Raw genomic sequence first — 8292 nt, 5'->3', positions numbered from 1 at the left:
TCCCCAGCTCCTTGCCAACTGCGTCTCTCACCAGATTACAGCTAGCAGGAATGCATGAGTGGTCCTCTGTCAGAACCCTGCAAGAACAGAACTCACAAGGGATCTTGGAAGTTCATGGAAAATATTTAGGCATTTTCTTTTCCATTGTTACTTTTATGTGATGTTGTAGTAGTTTCTGGTCACAAAACTAGACACAACATCCACCAGAGAAGGGCTGGTCTTTCTCTACTCTATTGAGTAGATTATACCAAAATATTATATTATGTTCTCTGAGTACCGTAATGTAGAAGGAGCATCAATAAACAGGAAATAGCCAGATGGATAAAGAAGCTAAGAAAATATGATTGCTTATTGGGAATAGTGCAAGGGGGAAATTCATTGGCAGGAGGCCCTACCGAACCCTAAGGAAGACTCAGAGGTCACATCATGAATATTCTAAATTTTTTGACAGGTCATCACATGAAACAAGGACTGGAAGGTACTATGGGGTTTTAAAGGAAAGACCAAAATATATAAATTAAGAAATAAAGAACAGATGGAAAACATCAAAGGGAAAACTTCAACCTGAATCAAGGGAGATGTTTTCAGTATGTCTGGCTCAGATGTCAATGGGATGCATGGAGAAGCAATGCCGTCAAATCAATAAACCATTCAAATTTATGTGAATCATTTGATGAAAACTCTGTAGTGATTTAGTGATTAGAACAGTGTTTGGACGAAATTCTCAAGATTTCTTAAAAGTCTGATGTTCTATTATACTAGGTAATCTCTTCAGTAGACTAAAAAATCCATAACAATTATAATAAGAAAGAAATAGTTTGAGGGTAAGAAATGTAATTTATCAATTAGGGGGAAAACACAAAAAAGAAACAATATTCATTGATTTTTGTGGAGTACTGGTTTTAGAAGATGGGCAGATTAATAAGAAAATAAAACTATGATTTCCAGTCTAATTTGATTAAAGCCAACCTGGCTGAATCTTTGCTTGTTTCTTTTTTCAGTTTGTTACGTGGTTCCCTGACATATCTAATACATAATAAAATTTTCCATGAGATATTATTCTTGGAGGGTTTCCTACAATTCCTACCTGTCTTCCTTCTTCCTCTTTTTACTCCAGTGTTTTCAGCTCACTTGAAGCAGGAGATGAAGGACCATCCTTAGCATGCTCTGCCATCAGTCGGGGTAACCGAAATTTATACAAAGTAGGTACCAGGGAAGAAAGACAAAATTACAAATATAAAATTAGGCTTAAAAATGTAAATATTGGGGGGAACCAGCAGTTAGCGTAATGGCTATGTCGCTGGACTCCCACATAGTCGACCGTGGTTCGCGTCCCGGACCCGGTGGCTTAAAACTCAGCCAGGCGCGTGTGCGTGCCCAAGATCCCGAGAGGAGAATGGAGGAGAAGGGATTGCGGCGTGACCATCTCCCCTGTGGGGTGATTTCTCGCTTTCTGTCTCTATGTCTCTCTCTGTCTGTCTGGTGAGCTCACGCCCCCTAAAGCGAAAACCTCAAAAAACAAAAAAAGTAAATATTGGGGATGCCAGCAGGTGGCGTGGTGATGAAGGCACCGGACTCCCACATGGCGCTGTACGGTCTGAATGCTGGACCCAGGGGCTTGAAAATCATGCTGGGCACATGAGCATGTGTTTCCAAAACCTGCAGGGGAGAACCGAGGAGAAGGTGTTGCAGCATGACCACACCCTTGGGGAGGGATTTCTCACTTTCCCTCTCTCTGCTTCTCTCTGGTGAGGGCACTCATCCTATGGCCAAAACCTAAAAAAAAAAAATAATCATCGAATACTGGGTCCAGGCAGAGGTGCCGCAGTAACAAAAATCCCACTTGGAAAGGCCCCCTGGGCGGTGTCCCAGAGCCCCCTGAGCAGCCAGGCCCGACACGTGATGGCAGGAGGGCCCCTCCCCCCCAGGGAAGGTCCTTTGTCTCTTTCTGCCACGCAACAAAGAATAATCATATATATGCGTATATTTTTAAAACACGGTTGATTAAATCAGAGCGATGGGCACATTCTTCATCTCAGCCGCTTGTCATTACACTCAGTTGGGGACTTTCAAAATCCTTTTAGGTACTCCGAGGTATCTAGTAAATTGTGCTTAAACATAGTATTTGTGTGCTGAAGAATCAGACTTTTCAGCACTTACTCCCTTGCAGAAACATCAATCAGAACAAACATGCACGTGGGAAAATACTCTCAGAACAGCCGAGGGAGCCCAGAGAGAAGGACGCCGGCGGGGAGGACCTGAGGGTAGGTTGCCCAGCCAGCCTTCCCCGGGCTCAGTCCCAGCACGCAGCGGACAGAGGGCCATCACCTGGCGAAGGGGAGAGGTGAGCGGACCCGCCCTGGACCCCACACTTGCCGTCCTCGTGCAGTGCGGCACCATGAGGGCCCCAAGGCCCCCATTCCAGGCCATCCCTGTAGCTCAGTAGCCAGGCTGAACCCAGCTCCAGGCCTGTCCCACAGCATCCGGCTCTAGACCCTCCGCCAGGCCGAGCCACTGGCCCCAGGCTCCAGATCCGCCCCGCCCCAGGCTGGCTCTGGCACCCCGGGATTCTGGCCCATCACCAGGACGGAGGCCCCTGAGGCCCCAGACTCCTGCGCTGCACCCTAAGACTGAGGGCAGGAGCACCTGCGCAGTCACGCTGGAGCAGCTCAGCTCCAACGCCCCCCTGCAGCCCGGGCTCCAGGCCCGCCCCGGGGCCCACCTACTGCGACCAGCTGAACTCTCCTGCCCATGACCGCTTACCTGGCCGGGCACGTGGAATCAACCTGCATCTGTCGGAGGGTGGGGGGAGGAGAAACCGTGTCTACGAATACACAGGATGGAACATTGCTCTGTCTTACAGAGACACTGGCCAGGTCACGGTGGGAGTGCTGCTAAACCCTGCACGTCACAGGCCGGGACCACACCGCTCGGGAGGCCTGGGCTCGATTCCCCATCCCACCAAAAGGCTGTGTGGCACTCCAGAGGGTGAGGCAGGAGGATCGCGAGTTTGAGGCCAGCCTGAGCCATATAGCTAGACTTTGTCTACACAAATAAGGGTTGGGCAAAGTGGAATGCAGTGAGGTCCCAGCAGGTAGGCTGAGGCAGGAGCCTGGGCAAAGAGAGAGCCCGTCTTCAAACAATCAAAGTGGACAGCAACAACAAAGGAGACTTAAAACATTTTGCTGAGGAAAGTAAGTCAGGCACAGAAAGGCAAAGCTGCATGACCTCATTGTATGTGGAGCCTAAAAAACTGTAGAAACAGTAAGTGGAATGATGATGAACAGGGCGGGAGGGCGAGAGATGGGGATTAGGCAGACGCTGGTCGGAGGGGACGAAGTCTCCGCTAGGCAGAGAGAACAGCCGTGCATGGTGTTCTTCACGCTTCCCAGGCGAGCAGATCATCAGAGTCCGCCCTTCAATAGACAATGTGTGAAGTCAGGGAAGCCAGTTAGTTGTCTGGAGAAAAGAAGCCACATTAAACCTATAAACAGTTAATACTATGGTTGCAGAATGGCTTCCGTGGTAATATCTAGGTCCTGGGAGATTTGGACAAAGAATGAAACATGCACACAGAGAAAGGAGAGAAAGGAAAAGGTGTGCATTTAGTAAAAGTAGGAAAAGTACACTCCTGAGAGGGAGGGGTGGGCCTGCGTGGACAGAGAGGGGCTCGGAGGCCTCCGAGGTCTTTAACTTGTAATCCAGGTCGGTCCATCACTCACTGGGCCCATGGAGGGCTCTCCTCTCCCTGGGTCTGTCCAGTGTGGCTGACTCAGCTAGACACCTCGTGGAAATCTGCCTACATGGCCTTGCCTTGGGCTGGGAAGTTTCTGCCCTGATCAGCTTTTGCATCTAGTCACGTTGGCAGGTGCTCCAGCCTCCTGACCTGCTTCCATGTTCTAGCTTTCTCCTGCCTCATGGCTAATTAAAAAAAATCATAAAATTATTATAAATTTTGCTAATTGAATATTTGAAATATTTCTACTAGTACGATTTTTGTTTGTTTAGTCTTCATAGTCTTTGATTATAGCTTCAACATGTAACATTGTGATATTTGTACAAACAGAATAAAAAGAGAATCCACCCATTTCTCCAGCATGATGGGGCGTGACATCTCTCTTTTTACTTCGGATTCATAACTTTTTACTGGTCAGGCCACGTAAATGTTTAGGATGATCGAATATGGACAATCCGTACGAGGTGTCTCTCTTCTGTAAGCGCTAGCCTTTATGCAGATGTCTGAATCGGGCTCTGTGCACTGTAAACCCCGCTCCTTCTCCCCTGCTCAGGTCTTTCTGTTCCTCAAGGTCATGGGGCGAGATCACAGGGACAGACGGGAACTCAATGTGTCACCATCCACTGGGTCAACAGATGAGAACATTCCTACAGAGTCTGGTTGGCACTAACTTAGCTACACACAGTGTGCATGTAAATCACACACACACATGTGTGTGTCTAGAGTGATACACCCACACTACATGGACATAGGAACCCAAACTCCACCAAACCCAAGCCAAGCAGCCATCAGTTTCTCGACCTCCCATGAGCTAAGTCCCAGATCTGCCTGCAGCCATCTGATACCAAGGAAAAGACCCGGCCACCAGAAAGACCCTGCAGGGACATGGGTCGACTCCGCCCTTCCAGCCGTGCTTCCTCGTAGTTCCAGGGTGGAGACTGCGAGAGGCCAGGGCAGTACCACCCTCAGGCGGCGATGGGCACCATGTGCACACTGAGACGGAAGCAGAAGGCACGGGCAAAGCTGAAGGTTCCCGATACAATGGAAGAGGCTCTGAGCATGCGCCAGAAGTCCCCAAGTGCAGGGCTAGCAGGCAGTGTGGTGGTTAAGGTGCCAGATTCCCACATGACTGACTGAGGTTTGAGTCCTGGACCCAGTGGCTTGAAAATCACGCCAGGTGCGTGTGCGTAGGTGCCCAAAATCCCAAGAGGAGACTGGAGGAGATGGAACTGTGGTGTGGCCTTCCCTTCTGGGAGGTGATTTCTCACTTCCCTTCTTACTTCTTCCCTATCTCTCTCCAACACGTGCACGTGCCTGGTGGCAAAAATCTTTTTTTAAAAAAAGTCTCCAGGTACAATCCATGCGGTGTGCAAACGTACCGTGCAGCTGGACTCCCGCTCAAGGAGCTGCAGAGCAGGAGGAGTGCGAGCACCCACCCCCATTTTGGTCAGAGATCTGGTCTGCTCTTCTGTACTCAGCCTGACTTTTCGTGAGATCAGCAGGGAGGACAGGGCTCTCGGGTTCCTTGACCTGTGTGGGTCAGTGTCCCCTTCAGCATGTGCTAACAGGAAGAGAACGTGCCCAAGGGAACCTCAGAATGACACAACGCTCCTACCAGATCTTCTGTTTAAAGATTTGTCTTTTTTCTATAGAGCACATGTGCTTGCCAGATAAAGACAGAGACAGAGAGAGACAGAGAGAGGGAGAGAATGTGAGAAATCAACCCCAGGGGAATGGCCATACTGAATCCCTTCTCCTCCATTCTCCTCTTGGGTTTTTGAGCTCACATATCGGGCGTGATTTCTGGGTATGAGTCTGTGCCCAGGTGAATGTACTGCTTAGCCATCTCTCAGGATCCTGGAGATGATCTTAAAAGTGAGGACTCCAGAAACTCTGCCCTCCACCCCTTACTGCACGGAGAGTGCTACGGTCAAAACCGGCCCAGGGAAGTCAGTTCTCGCTCTCTCTGTAGGGCAGAGGGAGATAAAGGCCTGGGGTGCGTGGGCGGGAAGACCCAAGTGCAGGGAAGGAAGCCTCAAGTCACTGGGCCTCGCACCGAAATGCAGGGACTGCCGGAAGGGGGGACTCCGTCCTTGTGGCTGACGGATCCAGTTAACCACAGATAATGGACATGATGATGGAAATGCACGAAATTCACACCTGTCTCAGCACAAAGGAGAGAAAACAGTCACCCAGAAAAGCTCTGTACAGTCAGAACTGGACAGCTGAGGGAACTCCGCAGGTGGATGGCAGTTTCTCCTGAGAGAAGTGAGCAGAAAGGCAGGTTTGTGGTGCGGAGGGAGGCCGAGGCACATCTTTCACAGCCCTCTAAGAGGCCCGGACGGCTATTGCCTCCTGCCCGCGGCGCCAGAGCGTGGGGAACCCGCAGGTGTGCGCGGTGCAGTGCGGGGGCCGATGGCAGGTCACGGGCATCAGTAATCGGCCGCTCTGAATCACACCGTTGTACTGTAATATGGTCGCTCTTAGTGCCTCCTCTAGTGAGGATGCGTTGGCCGTTCTTCATGTATTATCTGGTTTAATTCTCCAAACAATTTATTTAAATTTATTTCAAGACAGAGAGACTCCCAACTGGGTCATTCCACGGGCGACCTCACGACCTCACCTCCAAATCCAGACGGCCAGGATCTTGGGAGAGCATGTGCAATCTGGGGCGACCTCACCTCCAAATCTGGGCGGCCAGGATCTCTGCGAGCATGCGCAGTCTGGGGAGCGCAGAGACCTCTGTCCGTGGACCTGGGCCCTCTCACGTGGCCTTAGCCCCTGAGAGGGCTGCTGCTGCTCAGCCACCATGGCTAGTCCGCAGTGCTCCAGTCTTCCGGGCTTGTTCACATCTAAAAACGACAATGACGTAACTGGTTTGTACTCATGAGTGCTGAATTTACAAATGATACAAAAGGGTTAGAACAACATCCTTGGGAATTAGAAAGTTACATAAAACCAAATATAAGAAAAGAAATGTCAGGACCAGCAGATAGTGTAAGGGGTAGTGACTGGACTCCCATGTACTTAACCATAGTTCGAGTCCCAGGCCTGGAGGCTTAGAACTCATGCCGGGCACGTGTGTGTATATGTCCAAGATTCAGAGAGAAAAATGGAGGAGAAGGGCTTGCAGTGTGGCCAAGTCCCCAGAGGATGATTCCTCGCTTGCTCTGTGGCGAGTGAACACACCCGATATCAAGAACCTCTCTCTAAAATTGAAAAAAATAAAATGAAGTGCCATCTTAAATCTAGTTTATTTCTGAAGTGAAGACTTCCTGCTTACAGCCTAGGGAATCAACTTCCTTCTTGTCTTGGGCATGAAGTGTCACACTGGTCCCATTTGCTCCTCTCTGTGAAGTTTTATAAGGTCAGTCACTAGCTCCATTGTTTCTGCGGTCCAACTTCTATTTCTTACATTTTCAGGTAACGTTTATGGAACAGAGTCATCATGGAACCCCCACCCACCGCCTTTGGGTCTGCTTAACCCTCCCTGTTACTTACGCTGCCCGGAGCATCTGTTTCTTTCCTTCTGGACATAAAGTTCATCATAATATGAGAAAAACATGGGTGAGGAATCAAGCTAGAGCCATGGAAATTAAAGCCTTGGAACTTTTTTCCCCCTTTGGTAGAAGTTTTTGCCTATGGCGAGACTGAAACAGTGAGAAGGAAATTGAGAAATCCCCCCCCCCCAAGGGCATACAGTCACTCCACAATCGCTTCTCCTCCATTCTCCTCTGGGAATCTTGGGCATGCATGCACGTATGTCCACTGTGATTTTCAAGCCACTGAGTCCGGGCCTCAAACCGCTGTCGACCATGTAGGAGTCCAGTGATGCAACTGCTACACCATCCGCTGGCCCCACAATATATTTTTATATATAGCTGAGAGCATGAACACCATGCTTCAAATATTGCCTTAAACTCCACCTGCACTGTGCCATAACAGAACAGGTGTTTTCTTTAAGGTGTGAGTTTTGAAGCCTGTCTGATGGTGTAAAACAAATTTTCTGTATTAGGCTACCCAACTAATTACTTTAATCGGACTGGAATAAAGCTTTGTCTTTATAAATTTTAACCAGTACCTTACCTAGAGGGGCAGATTCAGAAAGGCATAGCGTTTTAAAATTGGGTCAGACGGTGGCGCTGAGGTATCGGAAGTGCTCCTGCACGGGAAAGGTACTGGGTCTATGTCCCAGGGCCACCTGTGCCCTGCCACCTGCTCTGAGCCAGGCTGGCTGAGACCAGGCATGAATTACGGCATGAGAGCCTTCCTGGGGGTGCCTGTTTCTCTGTGTCCCTCTTTCTTTCACTGAATAAATAAAAAATAAAAAAATAAACTTATTTTAAAAGTCAGTTTTAAAAGCAAAAGCAGTGTTATAAACAAAAACTTCCTTTTGACATTTATAACTAAGAGCTGAAATGGTTAAAATAATATCTTTCTTCCTTCTATTTATAAAGGAGAAAATGGGAGCCAGCAGGTGGTGTGGTGTTTAAGGCACTGGACTCCCAGATGGTCGCCTGTGACTAGCGTCCTAGACCCCTAGACCCGGCAGCCAG

The 8292-nt window shown here is 49.1% G+C and overlaps 1 long non-coding RNA gene across 1 annotated transcript in view; it reads left to right on the top strand.

Moving 5' to 3' along the window:
• Positions 1 to 2024: 2024 nt before the first annotated feature.
• Positions 2025 to 8292, top strand: part of LOC114009214 (uncharacterized) — a 13010-nt gene continuing 6742 nt past the window's right edge. Inside the window, exons 1-2 of the long non-coding RNA XR_003550658.1 lie at positions 2025 to 2344; positions 7160 to 7303. This is a non-coding gene — a long non-coding RNA (uncharacterized LOC114009214). The remainder of the gene's footprint in view (positions 2345 to 7159; positions 7304 to 8292) is intronic.

Source organism: Tupaia chinensis, unplaced genomic scaffold, assembly GCF_000334495.1.
Source record: "Tupaia chinensis unplaced genomic scaffold, TupChi_1.0 Scaffold000487_1, whole genome shotgun sequence".
Taxonomy (NCBI): Eukaryota; Metazoa; Chordata; class Mammalia; order Scandentia; family Tupaiidae; genus Tupaia; species Tupaia belangeri.
Note: the sequence above shows the minus strand (reverse complement) of the source record. Positions and strands in the feature narration are given on the sequence as shown.